Source organism: Belonocnema kinseyi, chromosome 2 (assembly GCF_010883055.1).
Source record: "Belonocnema kinseyi isolate 2016_QV_RU_SX_M_011 chromosome 2, B_treatae_v1, whole genome shotgun sequence".
Lineage (NCBI taxonomy): Eukaryota > Metazoa > Arthropoda > Insecta > Hymenoptera > Cynipidae > Belonocnema > Belonocnema kinseyi.
This window is the reverse complement of record NC_046658.1, coordinates 168,986,827-169,005,648: the sequence shown is the minus strand read 5'-3', so window position 1 is coordinate 169,005,648 and position 18,822 is coordinate 168,986,827. Positions and strand designations below refer to the sequence as shown.

General features: G+C 24.5%; 1 pseudogene; it reads left to right on the top strand.

Annotated features, from left to right (window-relative positions):
- The window catches only part of LOC117167637, a 98,989-nt pseudogene that overhangs the window by 39,274 nt on the left and 40,893 nt on the right, over positions 1-18,822 (top strand).

Below are 18,822 nucleotides of genomic sequence, written 5' to 3'. Positions count from 1 at the left end.
AAAAAAACATGCATTACCTAGAAATATTTTATTTAAAATTATTGCTATTTTAAATTCAAGAAATAAGCTTCGAAATTTCAAAAATAATTTTTGAAACTAATGTCTTATTGTTGTATTTGTAATAAATAAAATATATTTCTAAAAAATTCTAATTCATAAAATTCGAGAATTTTCCAATTCGGATATTTTATAAATCGGCAATTTTCTGTCGCGAATTTTATCATTCGGGAATTTTCCAAGCCGTAATATTAAAAACTGTCGGGAATTTTAATATTCGGGAATATTCCAATTCGATAATATTATAAACTGTCGAGAATTTTATTATTCGGGAATATTCCAATTCGGTATTTTAATTTTTCGGCAATTTTATTATTCGTAAATTTTATTTTTCGGCAATATTCCAATTCGGTATTTTTATTTTTCGGTAATTTTATTATTCGTGTATTTTATTATTTGGGAATTTTTCAAATCGGTATTTTTATTTTTCGACAATTTTATTATTCGCGAATTTGATTAATCGAGAATTTTCTAATTCGGGAATTGTACAGTGTCGGGAATTTTATTTTTTAGGATTTTTCAGTCGTCCCTCTTTTTCTTAAAATTCAGTTTGAAAAATAAAAAATCCTTTAAAATTGTCTAGGAATTTTAAGAAATTTGGTTTATTCTCTTGAATTCTTAAAAAAAATTCGTAAAAAACTTATAAATTTAATTTTATAAGTCTTCCAAAATCTGTATTTTGTTTACGATATTTTTTAATCTTTGCGTGTTTCAAATGATTTCTTATTCTTTTTAAATCTTCCAAATTCAGGTTTTCAACAACAATGTAAACGAGATCACGTGACTACAACTTTATAAGAAACAACTACTTTTTTGTCAAGCAATATTTAGTTCAATATTCGATTCAAATTTCAAGTTTAGGGAACAAATATGGTTTTATCAGTTTTTATAGTCGTCTTTTTAAAATTATAATAATTAAAAATATTGAATATTCTCATCAATTGAAATGATTCCTAAAACGATGATTAATTAAATTTCAAATTACTGTCTCTTCTGAATCAAAGTAAAAAATTGATATTCATACAAAACTCCTGTATCGAAATAAATGTAGAATTGTTTTTAAAAAAACAGATAGACGATTTGCTAAATCATTCCTGATGACTCATAAAATAACTCGAGGAATAGTAAGTGTTTTAAGAAGGCTACTTCACTTAAATCATAATTGTCTTGCTCATAGCATTTAATTCTCTTTCAATTAATTTGTTTCCAGTTTGATCATTATTTTAGATTAATATTTATCACAATAACTATAAAATATAGTTAATGATAATTTATAAATAATAATTTAAAATCAGAAAACGATTAATTTTTAATAATTGAATTATTTCAATTGTAACACTTATTGCATCGTCGATACCTGTGTGATTGATTAGTGAGCGATGTTTCAATTTTTGATGGGCATTCTTAGAGAAATTAGATCACATTAACTTATCACGATGACTATGACATTATTCCCATTCTTATCAGATAAAACTTAGTTAAATGAACAATACTGAACTGATCACTTGAATGCCAGTTACTTCTCTTCATAGTCGGTACAATTTCAAAAATAGTCGTGCAACCTTGTCTTCTGTGGGATAATAATTTATATTTTAGAAAGGTAAATTAATTTGTTAATTAAATTAACCATCATTATAAATCTTAAAAATTGATAGATTATTTCTTTTTAATTAACAAAATATTATTCTTCACGTGTGTAATAGTCTGACTCTGTAATTTTAATATTTTTTTAACATTTAAAAAAGATAACAATCATTTTTTAAGGAATACTGTTTGAATTTGAATCGAATTTCCTATAGAGGGTCTATTCATCGTGCTATTATAAAAGGAAACTTCTGTAAACCATATATGGTTTAAAGAAGTTTTCTTATTGTATCGAGCAAATTCCAGTATATTCAATATGAATGAAAATATTTTTTTCAATTACTTACAAATCTTTAAAATTGGCGGATTATATTTTGATTGACAAAGTATTACTCTCTGTGTGTGCAATAGTGTGATATCGTAATTTAAATATTTTTTTAACATTTAAAAAACATAAAAATAAATTGTGCAAGATGTACTTTTTGAATTTCATTCGAATTTTCTATAGGGCTCTATTTACCGTGCTATCATAGCGATTAAATTCCACTAAATTCAATGTGAATGCACTTTTTTTCAATCACAGTGAAACCCTTCAATAGCCCTCCCTTCTATAGCCCTTCCGAGAATTAACGCCGCGCCGCAGGTAGATGTAACAGGAGCTGCGCAGTCTGCTTTTGTCACTGAAACGAGAACTCAGACGTGAAAACCCCAAAACGGATCGGGCTATAATGAGTTAGTTCCCACCCACCGGCAGCCCAAAAATCGGCGCTATAGAAGTCTCACTGTACTTAAAAATCTTTAAAGTTGGTAGATTTTTTTCGTTTACAAAATATTACTCTTCGTTTGTGTAATAGTTTGAAATCGTACTTTTAATAATTTTTTTTTTCATTTAAAAAACATAACAATTAATTTTTCAAGGAAAACTGTTTGAATTAAATTCAAACTATCTATAAGGCTCCATTTACCGTGATTTAATTTGTTTTTAAACTTCTGTAAATCATACATGGTTTGTAGAAGTTTTCTTATTATAAAGAGCAAATTCCAGTAAATGCAATATGAATGACAGAACTAAAAAAAAACTAAAATTCAAAATTAAAAAAAAAATTACCGTGAATAAGGAAACTTCAGTCAACGATACATGCTTTACAGAAGTTTCCTTATTATAACAAGCAAATTCCAGCAAAGTAAATATGAATGACACCATTTTTTTTAATTACTTACAAATCTTTTAAATCTGCTGATTATTTGTTTTCATTGAGCTATAATAAAAAACTTCTGTAAACCATAGAAGTTGTTTAAAATTTTTTGAAAACTTTTCAAACTTAAAATCATTTTTTAAGCATTTTTAAAACTTTCAAACCTTTTTAAAACTCTCAAATCTTGCAAATTCTGCTTTGATAGTTTTGGAAATCTTTTCAAATGCTTAAATTTTTTAAAATATTATCTTAAAATTAGTTTTTCAAAATAGAAAATCAGTTTAAATTATTAAATCATTCTTAAAGTATTATATTATAAAATTTTATAACCTTGCTAATTGAAACAGTTTGCTGAACAATCTTTTCTATACTTTTCAGAAATTTTAGGAAATAATTTAAAATCTTTTGAAATCCCTGTATAAGAAAAAACTTACACTATGTTAACAAAAATTTGGATTATTTTTAAATTTCAAATTATTTTTTGAAGTATTTCGGAACTTTTAATTTTTCTTTTAAAATGATTCAAATTTTTCTAAAAATTTCTTAAAATTCTGAAAAATCACAAAGATTGCTTTCAGGATAAATTTGAGCCAGTTTACAAAATATTTAGTGCATTTAGAAGTTTGGAAGATAAATATCTATTAAACTGACTCGAACAATTACAACAAATTTTTTAAATTTTTAAAAATTAAAAAATTGACCTTCAATTTTCCAGATACTATCGAAATTTGTAGAAATATTAAAAAGTCATTACAAATTTTCCCAGGAACTTCGAAGAAGTTTTTTATTTTCTTGAAACCTTTCAAACTTCTTAGAAATCTTCGAAATTTTTTTCGAAATCTTCGAAAATTAACATTTTGTTTACAGTTTATGGAAATCTTTTCAAACCTAAAACTATTTTTTAACAATTTTCAAAACCTTCCAAATATCTTTTTAAATTCTTCGAACTCTTCCAAAATTTTCTTAAAATTCGGAAAAAGTAAAAGGCGTGCATTGAAACTTTTAAAACTTTTAATTTTTCTTTTAAAATTATTCAAATTTTTTTTAAATTTCTTAAAATTCTGAAAAATTACAAAGATTGCTTAAGCATCTTTCAGAATCTGTAATAACGATTTTAGAAATCTTTTGTCATCGTTTAAAATGTTTTTAAATATGGTCTTAAAATTAATTTTTCAAAATAAAAAATCAGTTCAAATTCACCCATGAGTTCCAAGAAATTTCATTTATTGTGAATCCTTTCGAAATCAGTAAGAAGCTTCAGATTTTATTTTCAAATATTCAGAAATGTAGATTTTCAAAAAAATTTGAAATACTTTAAACTTTTTAATTAATTTTGAATCTTTTTAAAATTTTAAAGTAACTTAAATTTACTCTCATTTTTTATAATTCTTTGTAATCTTGCGAATTGAAAGATTTTTATTAGAAATATTTCATTTCTTTAATTTCATAAACGAATTTTTAACCAAATATTTCACTTTTTAACCAAAAAAGTTTTTCAGTCAGTTTCGAGTAAATATTTCTTTGTTAGGTTTAAATTTTCATTTGTCTTTAAAGTTATCGAAATATTATTTTCGTATCATCTTGAGAAAATTTGAATCGATTTTTGAAGATATCACATATGTATGTCGAAAAAGTATAATTTTTTATTTTACAGGATTTTGCAAAATTTGCAAAATTCGAGTCACTTTAAAAGAAATTTAGGATTTTTTGAAAGTTTTTGTTTAAATATTTTTTTAACTGGCTCAAATTATGTCTAAAGTTTCGAAAGTTTCTTGAAAAATTAAAAAATACCTCTTGAATCTTCCAAATTGTTTTCGACATTTGTAAAAGTCTTTTGAAATTATTAAAAATATTTTTAAATTTCCTTTAGAAATTATTTCTTCAAAATAAAAAAAAAACATTCTCAGGAATCTTACGAAAAGTTTCTTATTTTTCTGAAGCCTTTCTTAAAATTCCGAAAAATATATAAATTGCCTTCAAATCTTCCAGATTCTGTTCTAACGACTTTGGAAACCTTTTGAAATGTTTTTTGAACTGTATTCAACTTTCAAATTAATTTTAAATCTTTTTGAAACTTTTAAATGTCTTTTAATATTACTCAAATTTTCTATAAAACAACAATTCAAAATCAAAAATTTAATTTAAAAACATTGCTATTAAATTCAGGGTTCCGAATTAGTCTCTTTTAGTTAAAAACTCAACTATCTTGTTAAACATTATTGATCATTCTATTTTGGACAGAAAGTTCCATCTTTAGAATTGAAAATTCTTCTTTTAATTTGAAACTATTTCTGTTACATTTTGGGCTCAGAATTAATTTCTTTCGATTGAAAATTCAACAATTTTGTTGAACATTCTTTCATTTCAGAAATAAAGTTCGATCTTTTGGATTAGAAATTCGCCTTTGAATTTGAAAATTTTTCTATTAAAATCTGGGTTAAGAATTAATCTCTTTTGCGTAAAAATTCAACTAGTTGGTAGTTTTCAACTACTAAAGTAGTGAGTCACTTTTAAAAATTCTATTTTTGAAATATTTTGGAAGTATTGAATGTCTGTCTTGAAAAAAAAATCAAGAAATTTCTAGGTTAGTTATACAAGTATAATTTGATTGTTTCTAGAATATTTTTCTGGAAGGTGCCGCAAGAAAAAATGAAAATTCACTCTACTTGTTATTTGAGATTTTTCGTTTTTGATTATTTAGTCAAAGTACCGCCAAACCTAAACAGGCGAAATGATTTTCAAATTTTGTCACCGCTTTTACGCTATTTCAAGGGGTGCCCTATCTCATCATTTTTTTTGGTATCATTATGCACATTCGAAAATGTAGATTTTGGAGGTTAATTTTTTCTGCTTAAGTTAAATGTTGTATTAAAAACTCGTGAATTTTTGTTCGTGAACTAGTTTCTGAATTAAGTAGGTTCTCCTCTTTTTTTTTTTATTTCAATTAATTTTTAAACTTTTTAATTTAAAAGTACGTCCACGTAAAACTCAAAACTGTATTTCTGTTCTACATTTTTTGTATTTGTAAGTACCTTTAAGATTACAAGTTTGGTTTTTCTGTATCAATCGAAAAATCAGTATAAATTTTCTCAGGACATTAAAGAAATTTATTTTTGAAACCTTTTCAAATTTTTAAGAATTTTCGAAATTTTCGTTTTCAAACATTAAAAAACTACGCTTTTTATATCTTTTTAAAAATGTTCTCATTCTTTAAATTAATTTCATGACTATTTAAAACTTCGAAATGTCTCTTAAGCTTGATCGCATTTTTTATAAAACTTTGTAATCTTGCTGATCGAAGATTTTGGTTCTAAAATCGTCCATTTTCTTTTTCATAATTTTAGAAAATAATATAAAATGTTTTGAAATCTTGACAATTTTCTCTTCAAATTTTTTTTGTTTGAAAAATAAGTTTAAATTTTTCTAGGAATTTTAAGAATTTTTTTTCATTATCTTGAGACATTTTTAAATTCTTAAAAAGCTTTCTTTTAGAAATTTTCGATAATCTGCACATTACATTTTTTATATCAAAATGCTGGGTACCTTCGTTTCATTGATATTTTCGAGAATTAATCGAAAACAGCGTGGATCAAAAATAAAATGTTTTTGAGATCAAAAATTTGAATCACATTTTACTGATCTATTGAAAATTCTAATGTGTTAAAAATATTTGTCTCTAAAAAATTAGGAAACCTTAAGCAATGATTAACAAATACTTTTCTACAGTATATTTAAGATTGTATTTAAGATTTTTGAGAAAAGTAAAAAAATATTTGAATCTCTCACATATCTTGAAAAATTATAATTTTTTTTAAGGATTTTGAAAAGTTTTAGAAAAAATTCGAGTCAGTTTGCAAAATATTTAGTACTTTTAGAAGGTTGGAAAATAAATATCTCTTCTTAAACTGACTCGAACTCTTAATAAAATTTTGAAATATCTTCTAAAATGAAAAAATTGCCTTAAATTTTCCAGATACTACTGAAATTCATAGAAATATTTTCAAATTATAATAACATTTTGAAAGGTTTTTAAACTTTTTCAAATTTCCTTCAAAAATTAATTTTTCAACATAAAAAGTCATTACAAATTTCCCCAGAAACTTCAAGAAAGTTTTTTTATTTTCTTGAAACCTTTCGAACTTCTTAGAAATCTTCAAAATTTTTTTAAAAATCCTAGAATATTCACATTTCGTTTACAGTTTTTGGAAATATTTTCAAGCCTAAAATTATTTTGTAACCATTTTCAAAACTTTCAAACCTTCTTAATATCTTTTTAAATTCTTTAAATTCTTCCAAAATTTTATTGAAATTCTGAAAAAGTAAGAGACGTGCCTTGAAATCTTGCAGATTCTTTTTTGAAAATCTTTTGAAATTTTAAATTTGAAAAAAAATATTTTAAAAATAATTTTTTTAAATACAAAATCAGTTTGAATTATTCAATGAATTATGAGCATTTTTTTCTTATCTTGAAACCTTTGAAATTTGTTTTCAGACTTTTTATCCAAATTTGTGATCTTGCTGATTTAGATATTTTTAGACAATTATTTTAAATTATTTGAAATCTTTGTCAATTTTATCTTGAAATTTATTTTAAAAATGAAAAATCAGTTTAAATTTTCTCAAGAAATTTAAGACAGCTTTTTATCGTTCTTAAAGTCTTTTAAACTTGATAAAAAGCTTCGAATTTTTTTCGAAATCATCAAAAATTCACATTTTGTTACAAAGTTTTTGAAATATTTTCCAATTTCAAATTTTTTTTACTATTTCTAACACTTTTAAACCTTCTAAATATCTTTTAAAATTATTCAAACTTTTCCAAAAATTTTCTTAAAATTCTAAAAAATTACAAAAACTGCCTTAAAATGTTCCAGAATCTACTTGAACGATTATAAAAATCTTTTGTAATATTTTTATATGTTTTTGAATATTCTCTTGAAGTTAATTTTTCAAAATAAAAAATCAGTTAAAATTTTCCCATGAATTCTAAGAATTCTTTTAATATCGTGAATCCTTTCAAAATCCTTAAGAAGCTTCACAATTTTTATTTCAGAATATGCAATATTCAAAATCTCTGAATTTCATCCTAAAATTTATTTTCACACAATTTTTGAAAATGAAAAGACCCTAAAAAGTTTTCCAGAATATTTTCTTATTTTCTTTTGAAGCCTTCCAAACTTTTTAAAAAGTTTCGAAAATTTCGAATATTTCAATTTAATTGGTAGAGAAAAAAGTACTTTTTAGTTATTTACTAAAAAATAGCTTCGGCCTCTCAAAATTGTTATCAAGACTTGTTGAGCTGAAACTTTCCAGTTTTTAAAAATCTACAAAAATGGACAAGACTTTTAATTTTCAATTAAAAAAAGAGAAAAAAAATAGTTGAATCAACCGAAAAAATTATTTTTATAAACTGCATTTTTAAGGAAAAAAGATGACTATTTTTAAGAACAGATGAATTTTTTTATTAAACTGCTCAATTTTTAACACGAAAATATGAATTGTTAACGAAATAGGTGAATTTTTTACAAAAAGGCGAATTTTTTACAAAATAATTTAACTAAAATTAATAATCTTGAAGAAAAAATAATGAATTTTCAACAAAGTAGTTCAATTCTCGAAAAAAAGAGTAAATTTCATTTACTTTAATTCTTAACCCAAAAAAAAACGAATTTGTAACGAAATATTGGAATTCTCAATGAAAACAGACTGATTTTGAATACAAAATAAGACTTTTCAAGAAATATTTCTTTCGTCGGTTTACTATTTATTTACTTTTAGTGTGATAGAAATATTAATTTTGTAAGATTCTTGCGAAAATTCAAAAAGATTTTTGAAGATTTCAGATGTGTTGAAAAGGCTTATATAGATTTTTTATTTCACAGGATTTTGTAAAAAGTTAGGAAAAATTTAAGTCAGTTTAAAGGATCTGTATGACTTTTAAAAGTTTTAAAAACCAATATATTATAAACTGACTCGAATAATTAAAAAAAAAAAAGTGAAATCTTAAAACTTTAAAAGAATTGCCCGTAAATCTTCCAAATTTTTTATGAGACTCATAGAAATATTTTGAAATGTTTTAAAACCTTTTTGAATTTTCATTAAAAATTATTATTTTTAATTAATCTTCAAACATTTATATTTTGTTTTGAATTTTCGTGAATCTTTAAGTTTCAAATTATTTTTCAATCACTTCCAAATCACTTGAAGCTTCTAAATATCTTTTAAAATCAATTGAACTTTTTGAAAAATGCCCTTAAAATTCTTTTAAAAAACTGCCTTGAAAATCTCCAAAATTTCTATTTCAAAACATTCAAAAATTTGCATATTTTCAACTTCAGAATTTTTTCTAGTTTTAATTAGTTTTGAATCTTTTTGAAACTTCTAAATATCTTTTAAACTTACTCGCATTTTTCATAAAACGTTCTAATCTTGCCAATTGAAAAATTTTGCTTCCAAATCATCTATATTCTTTTTTAAACTTTTAGGAAACAATTCAAGATGTTTTGAAATCTCTGTTAATTTTCTTTTAACATTTATTTTTCTAAATAAAAAATCTGTATAAATTTTGTCAGGAATTGAAGCATTTTTTTATTATCGGGAAGCTTTTCTAAACATTTTAGAAGCTTTGCACTTTGTATTTCCATATATTTAAAAACGCACATTTTTTTCTAACATTTTAAAAAAGATTTCAAGTTTAAACTTATCACATTAATTTCAGATTTTATAATTGAATTAATAGAGAAAAACAGTGCTTTATCAGATATCTGCTTAAAACTTACAATAATTCCTTAAGTCTCTGAAAATTATTACCCAGAGTTTTTCTGATGAAACTGTCTAATTTTTAAAATCTGTAAAATTTGAGAAATTTCGTCGCTAATATGCTAAAATATTGAATTTTAAAAATTATTTAATGTAAAAACTTTATAAGTTAGTTTAAATATTGAAAATGTAATTTGTAATTTTAATTGAGTTTACAAAACTCATATTATTCGTTTATATGCATAATTCTGAAATTTGCAGACTCTTTTTTTAAATGGTAAAAAAAAAGTTTCATCCAAAAGCGAACGCAGGTTCCCCTAAAACAATAGTTTCAAATTGCTTCAATGAGTTTCGAGATGTTTTCAAGAATTAATCGAAAATGCCACCTTGCGAATCTTAATAATTGGATATTTTGAAAGTTCAAGTAATTTTAAAATCCTTTCTTTATTTGAAAGGTCCTAACTTGTACCGCGAATTTTTTCCTGATTAAAGCAGAATTTTTCAAGAGGTCAACTTAAGCGAGATAAATGTCATAAATTTGAACATTAATTATCAAAATATTAAGATGAATATAATTTAAAAAAATCAAAATCTATTCAAACCTGGTGCAATGTAATGGAAGGTTTGCGGCATTGATCATAAAGTACAAAATTAATCTCTGTAATTATTATCTGCTAAAAATTACTTATTGAATTATTTAAATAATTAATATCCATAAAATCGTATATAAATTTAAGTAATTATTTTTTATTTTGTTTCAGACTTCAAAAATTATTTTCTGCAATGAACTAATGTGCAGTTTAGAATATGGATGCAAGCAAAGCGGCTGTGAACCCAAATCCTAGGGAAAAAGCAAACTTGATATCAGTTTTACTATGGTGGCAAGTATTTAATTTAAGTTTTTAGACCATGATTATTATTTTCTCCTGCACATTTTTTAGTTAAAACATAAAATTGATATCATTATAGAAATTCTGTATTTCATAGTGTTTATAATCTAAAATAGTAGAAAATAAAATCTAGAACAATAGTTTGGATATTTTACGAAAATTGTTCTTTAAGAATATTAAGAAGATTGTTTTATTTTCTTCAATTCCTAAAAAATTCCTCGTAATCTTTTGAAGTTTATGTTATGGAATAAAAAGAATTAAATTAAAAAATTTGGTTTAAAAATCTTCCACATTATAGGAAATCTTTTTAAATCTTTTTAAATATTCTTTTAAAATCCATTCTTCAAAATAAAAAGTCGTTAAAAATTTTGTCCAGGAATTTTAAGAGAATTGTTTTATTCTCTTGGATTCTTAAATAATTCTTTAAAAGCTTCTAAATTTTATGTTTAAAATCTCAGAGAATCTACATTTTGAGGCAATTTTTATTATATTTTTAAGTTTTAATTTATTTCGAATATTTTCAAAACTTCCAAATATCTCCTAAACTTTCTGAAATTAGAAGAAAAGAAACATTTTAGGAAAATATTTCTATTATCTTGAAACTTTGAAATTTCTTTAAAAACTTTGTTCATGAATCTGCAAAATTAAAGGTCTTTTAAATTTCTTTTTCGGAATATTAAAAAATTTACCTTTGTTTTTAAATCTTTTCAAATTTAAAATTTTGTCGAAATTGTTTGCAAAAGTCTGAATATTTTTCAAAATATTTTCGAATTTCTCCTCAAATTTTTAAAATACCCACCAAATTAAAAGGCGAAATGGCGTTAACATCTTCGAGTTTTATTTCGAAAAGTGTTGATATCTTTTTAAATATTCTCTTCAAATTAATTTTTCAAAAGAAAATATCATTAAAAATTTTCCTCGAAATCTTAAGAAAAACTTTTTTATTCTCATGAATTTTGCTTATATTTTTATAATCTTTTCAAGTTTTAAATTATTTGGGAATGTTTTAAAGACTTCTTAACACCTATTAAACTTACGGAAATTAAATAAAATTAAGATATTAAGAAAATTTTTTTAATATCTTAGAACCTTTCAAATTTCTTTCTGTTTAAACTTTAAAACGAAGAATTTCTAAATTTCCAGTTAGGAATATTTAAAAAATCTACATTTGGTTTTAAATTTTTTCAAAATTTAAAAAAATTGTTTTAAAAAGTTTCAATATTGTTCAAACTTATTCAAATTTTTAGTCAAATTAAAAAGAAATCAGATTTAATAAAAAAATTAATATTTGCTTTAAATCTTCCCGCTTGTTTTTCGAAAAATTTGTAGATATTTTAAAATATTCTCTTTAAATTAATTTTTTAAAATAATAAACCATTACGAATTTTTCAAGAAATTTTAAGACATTTTTTATTCTCTTAAAAACCTAAAAAAATCTTAAGAAGCTTATAAATTTTATGTTTAATATCTTTAAAAACTACATTTTTTAAAAATGTTTTAAAAATCTTTTTTCATTTAAAATTATTCTTGAATTATTTCAAAACTCCCACATATTTTCTAAAATTATTCAAATTTTCTTGAATTTTGTAATCTTGCAAAATTTAAAAATTTGGCTTCAAAATCTTCTAAATTCTTTTTTGAAATTTCTTTAAATCATTCGACATAAAATCTTTGTCGTTTTAGACAATCATTTTAAATCTTCTGAAATATTTTTAATCTTTTCTTTATAAAAACATTTTAGAAAAGAAAAATTCATTTGGAATTTTTCGAGAAAATTGAGATAATTTTTTTACCTCTCGAAACCTTAAAAAATTCTTTATATACTTTCTTTTTTAAATTATCAAAATGAAAGAGCTTACAAATTTTTTGTTAGCAAAATTTAAAATTCTATATTTGGTTTTAAATTATTTCAAATCAAATTTTGGTTTTTAAATTGCTGCAAAAAGTTGAAATATATTTTAAGATGATTTGAATTCTTTCTACAATTTTACAGAAATCTTAAGAACCAAAATTATTGTTTTAAAATCTTCGAGTTTATTTTTTGAAAATGTTAAGATTTTTTTAATTTTTCTTTGAAAATGAATTTTTTTACAGTGAAATTCAATAACAATATTTCCAGGGAACTTAATAAAATTGTTTTGTTCTCTTTAATTCTTGAAAAATACGTAACCAGCTTCTGAATTATATTTCAGAAGCTTCAAAATCTACATGTTGTTAGCAATTTTTAAAAATCTTTTCAAGTTATAAATTACTCTTCAGTCTTTCTAAAACTTTTATATCTCTCTTAAACTGACTAGAACTATAAAATTAATTACATAATTTAAAAAATGTTTGTTCTCTTAAAACATCTCAACATTCTTAAAAAAAAGTGTTTCTACATCTTGAAAATTAAAAACCATCTAAATTTCTTGTTAGAAATATTCGCATTTCCCTTTTTTGAGAAACTTATCCCTTTTCCCCTTTTTTCTTATTTTTATGCTCACAAAAGAAACTGAATTATTAAATTATTGAATTATTTGATTTGAAAAATAATTATTTTTTTTGGTTAAATAATCATCCTTAGGGTCTAATGTTGAACCCGTTTTTAAAAATTCTTGTTTTAGATTCATAATTGTAGGTCAAAATTCTTCTTTTTTAGTAAGAATCAATTTTTAGTTCAAAATTAATATTTTCTTATTATCACAAATGAACTGTTGGGTTAAAATTTCATGTATTTTGCGAAAAATTTCGACTTTTGTTTATAGAAAATTACTCTTTTTGGCTGAAAATCCACTCTTTTTGGTTTAAATATTCAACTATTTTATTGAAAATTCGTCTTTAATTGCTTGAATATTAAACCATTAAATTGAAATTAAAACTGCTTGGTTCAAAATTAAATTCATTGTTGGTCAAACATTAAACTGTTTTTATGAAACTTTAACTATTTTGTATATAATAAAATTTTAATTGTAAAATCATATTTTCGGGTGGAAAATTCAACTTTTTACTAGATAGTTCGTGTTTCTGGTCTCAACATAAAAAATTTTTATTAAAAATTGATCTACTTTGTTGAAAATGTATCTTTTTTGACAGAACATTAATCATCTTAATAGAAAATTCATCTCTCTAATTTAAAGTTTATTATTTTGTTAAAAAAATGATTATATTTCTTTGATAAAATTTAACCATGGTTAAAATTCATCTTCTTGGTTAAAAAATTAATCTTGTTTTTTAAAAATTCACCTTTTAGTTTAAGGATTCGGATATTTTGTTTCAAATTCTTCTTTTTTGGCCGAATTCAACTGCTTAAATTTTTGTTGAAAAATTTAGTGTCTTGTAAAAAATCGTCCTTTTCGCTTGAAAATTTAACTGTTTTTGGTTGAATTTTAATCTTGTTTCTAAAATTCGATCATTTCGTTAAAAATGCATCTGTTTTGACTGGAAATCTTTTTTGGTTGGTAATTTCACAATTTTGGGAATTGAATCATTTCTGCAATTTTCCATTTTTGAATTTTCCCAGTTTTATTTATTTCATGACTTTTTATTAAAAATCCTATTTTCAAAAAAAAAAATATTAATAAAGCGGACACTTTTTAGAAATTGCATGTCTTCTTCGAAGCTTTAAGAAAATATATTATACATAAAAATGTGTAATATTTTTGACAATATATTTAATTAATTAAAAAATTTAAGATATAAAACAATTTGACGCCTCGATGGCTTACGTTGCGGTTCAAATCCGTACTGAAGCAGATTTTTTTCAATGAGGATCATTTTTTTTTAGATATTATTATTTTGAATAATTCTTTTAAAATATTTTTATTGAATAATGTATTGTATTTCTTAGGTGGACAGTAAAACTCTTCAAAGCAGGGTATACCAAAATATTAGGTACCGAAGATCTGTACGATCCATTAAAAAAAGATAAATCAGCTGCTCTTGGAGACAGATTAGAAGCGCGAGTATTTTTTTTTTCTAAAAAATTATCATAAGAACTTAATTTTTATTAAAAAATAATATTTAATCTCTCTTATGTCAAAATTTCCAGTCGATGGAACATCGAGCTAGAAAATGCGAAAAAACACAAGAGAAAAGCGAGTCTTTTGAGAACAATTTTCCGAACTTTTCTCTGGGAATATTTTCTACTGGGTCTCTTGCAGATTTTTAATGAATTTTTCTTAAGGTTGGTAAAAATTTAAATTTTAGTTGCTACTCACTTTTTATCAGGGATTACACTTCAAGTCCCATATAATAACAGTTTCGGGGGTTGCCTCGCACTGGCCTTGTTACTAAATCGGTGCCATTCAAAACGTAAATAGTCAGGTTCGCCTGAACCGTTTCCAATTGGAATTCATAATATTGCGCAATATACTCGACTGAGTACTTGCGCAATGCGGCCCTTCCGAGGTGAGAGTCAGAACCGTCCCTCGCCCTACCCCCTGAGAAACTGCGGGCCAGCAGTTCTATATGAGAGCTGGAGTGTAAGTTCTTTGTTTGGTTTGCTTAATAATAATTATGTTTTTTTTTCAAGATTGGGTACTCCAATGTTGTTAGGTGGATTTCTACGTTACTTTAAGCCAAATACGGACCAGACTTACCAAAATGCTTTATTATTTGCTGGAGGTATTTGTCTGGCTTCCGCTATAAATGTGATAAGTTTGAATCAATCAATATATGGTGCCTTTCATATTGGAGGAAGAATAAGAGTTGCTGTTTGCTCAGTTGTCTACAGAAAGGTAAGGAAATTTATTTTAGTTTATGCTTTAATCAGTTGTAAACTGGGCTGACTGTACTTTCTTTAAACTACATTACCAGCTTATCCCTCTCCTTTGCTCCGCTGGGAATCGAACCACAAGTCTACCGGTTGCCGGCCGGGTGCTCTTGCCACTAAGCTACTAGAGAGATCGAAAGAAGATCGATTAGATGGATATACTAATTACATTACGTGGAAATAGAAATCCACGCGATGAAAATACAGATTTCTTAAATTTTATTACTGATATTACATAAAACCTTGCCTTTTGGCAGATCTGTGATTCTTCTTTTGATCTCTCCAGTAGCTTAGTGGTAAGAGCACCAACCGGCAAGCGGCGAACCTGTTGTTCGATTTCCGATTATTGAACATTTATTTTTGTAGTTGAAGTTTTATCTCTTTGGTTGAAAATTCAACTATTTTGATGAAAATCCGGTTCATATTTGGTTGGAAATAAATTTTCTAAACTGACAATTGAACTATTTCTTTTTTGGTTAAAAAACTATCCTTTTTAATTAATTTCTGAAACGAGAAAAAATTTGCTTTGGCTCGGATTTGAACTGGTGACGATACTGTTCACGAGTGGAGCGGAAACCAATTACGCCACAGAGGTGTAATTGGTAAACGTAATTGCTTAACGCTTCACTCGAGAATAGTGGCGTTCCTAGTTCCAATCTGGGCAAAGGCAGATTTTTTCTCGCGTTTCCAGAAAATTATTTGAACAGTAATGGGAAATATTTAACTTTAGAAATTAATTATTTAATTACCCTGGTCGATAAAATAACATCAATTATTAACTGATACTTTTTATGTACTTTGTTCAAAATTCATGTTTTTTGGTAAAAATGTAATCTTCTTGGTTGACAATTTATCCTTTTTGGCTACAAATGCAATTGTTCGGTTGAGAATTCGATTGTTTGACTTAAACTATTTTCTACGAAATTAATTTTTTTTATCACGGATTCAAATTATAGCTAAAAATTCTAATATTTACATTAAACTGGATCTTTATGTTAAAAATACTACTGATTTGTAGAAAAGTCGTCTTTTTGACTTCAAAATTCAACAACTTGGTAGAAAATTTAAGTTTTTTTTTTTGCTAAAATTATATTTTTGGCTTGAAAATTCAAATTTTTTGTAAATAACTCGACTTTTTTACTTTAAAATAAAATAATTTTGTTAAACATTCATGTGTTTCGTTCGAAATTCTTTTTTCGGTAGAAAATTAATCTTCTTTGTTAAAAATTCTTCTTTTTGATTGAAAATTGAAAACTTTATTGAAAGTTTTCTTTTTTCTATCTAAAACTTTAACTACACCATGTTTGGTTCTTAAAAAGTTTTCTAGATTTTCTAGGTTGTTTAAAATATCTGAAAGATTTGAAGGGTAGTTTTTTAATTTTACATAATTAAATAAAAAAATGGATAAATTCTAATTATTTTCAAAGAGATTATGAAGTTTTAGAATTATTGAAAAGATTCAAAAATAATTAAAAAATTTTAAATTCAAAAAGTTCTGACTTTTTAACGTTTTTGAGAATTCAAGTGAATAAACAACTTTTCTTAAGAATCGTGGAAAATTGTATGTAACTTATTTTATATTTTGAAAAATTAATAAAAAAATTAAACCATATTTCAAACATTCTAAAAAGATTTCTAAAGATTTCAAATAAAATCTGGAAGGCTATGAAACAGTTTTTATAATTTTCAACAAAATTAAAATTTTGGAAATAATTTGAGTTAGTTTTAAAGATGTTTGGTAATTTGTTTCTTTCAGTAAAGAATTTTTTTTTAAGAATGCAACTGTTTTGTTAAAAATTAATCTATTTTGGTTGAGGTTTTAACTATTTTATTGAAAACTTTTTTTTTTTGAGAATTCACTTTTTATGGTTGAATATTTGACTACTTGGTTGAAAGTTGATCAGGTTTCTTAAAAATTCAGTTTTTTTATTGTAGATTTATTCTTTTAGTTTTGGTTTAAAATTCATATTTTCGATTTTAAAAAAACTATTTTCGATTTAAAATAAGATTTTTTTATTCAAATATGAACATTTATATTTTTCATTGATGATTCTTCAACTATCGTAAACAATATCGTAGAAAATGTAATCTTTTTTGATAAGAATTCAACTACTTCAAAATTAATAATTTTGGTTGAGGATCCACGTATATTGTTGAAAATTCAGCTTTTTTTTATAAATCAACTATTTGGTTGAAATTGACTTTTTTTTATTGAAAATTTAAATTTTCGTACACTGGCCTTGTTTCTAAATCACAACCCTCGAAACATAAACATTCAGGGCCGCTTTAACCGTTTCCAAATGGAATTCACAATATTGCGCAATATACTCGACCGAGTACTCGCGCACTGCGGCCCTTCCGAGGTGAGAGTCGCAACCGTCTCTCGTCATGTCCCCTGGGTATCGATACTACACATATCGGATCTACACGTTGTTCAATTCTACACATTGCGTGTAGTAACGAAAAAGCCTACATATTAAATTCAACACGAAAACTGACAACATTTTCTGGATTTTCAAGACGGGAATCACTTTCAACCAAAATGTTAAGGTTTTTGCATAGGGGTATTGTTTTGCACCTACACGAACTAATCGAATCAAAAGATTTTTTAAATAATAAAATAAATGTTGAGTTATCTTAAAAACTTTGCCAGGATTTTTTTCAGAGGGGGCGGGGGGCTTCGATTTGTTTTCAGAGGGGGATTCGGGCTTGTGTATAACCAGTAACCAGTAACCAGTAATCAAATTGATTTCAAATTATTTATGTCTTACGGTCCAATCGTAAATCGAAAAAATAAATATGAGTCAAAAAAACATGTTCTTCGAAACTCAGATATTTATTTAATAGAAAAAGCTCCTTTCATAACTTGTTGACGTTTCAGTACACATGCGTACCTTTTTCAAAGGTTCTTAAACCTAAATAATCATATTAAAAATTAGTAAATTCAGTACGAACAAATATGATGGATAATTACGTATATTTAAATACATTGTTACCTGAGTTGATGATAGTTTAAATAGTCAAACAGATCAATTTTCAGTAAAAAAAAGGAACATTTCAGTCAATAGTTTTAAGAAAATTAATTAAAATTTAGTCTTTTTTTTTTAAGTCTCAAAAAATTTTTTTCGAGACTTCAATCGATTACAACTACATTTTTTAAAAATTGTACGAGAAAACAAAATTGGCGTAGGTTAGGACGGACGAACAGAAATTAACAGTTTTAGAAATACATGAAGAATACGTAATGAACGATGATGTAATAGGCAAGTTTCCATTGAAAACCACTGATGTGGAAGCGCGTAATTGAGTTTAAATTTGAAATAAGAAATTTAAAAAATTTTTTTTTAATTTTTAAAAAAATATGTATATGTACACATCCACACATATGCATATATATATATACACATATAGCATATATACATATACATATATATATATATACATACAGAGATGATTAATATTAAAAATATTATTTTATAATACTCTCATAAATTTTATTGATATTTAGAATTTCAGTCTGTAAATTAACTGAAATTTTACGATATTTGTTTATAAAAATAGACTCAATAATACGTCGTTGATAAGTATT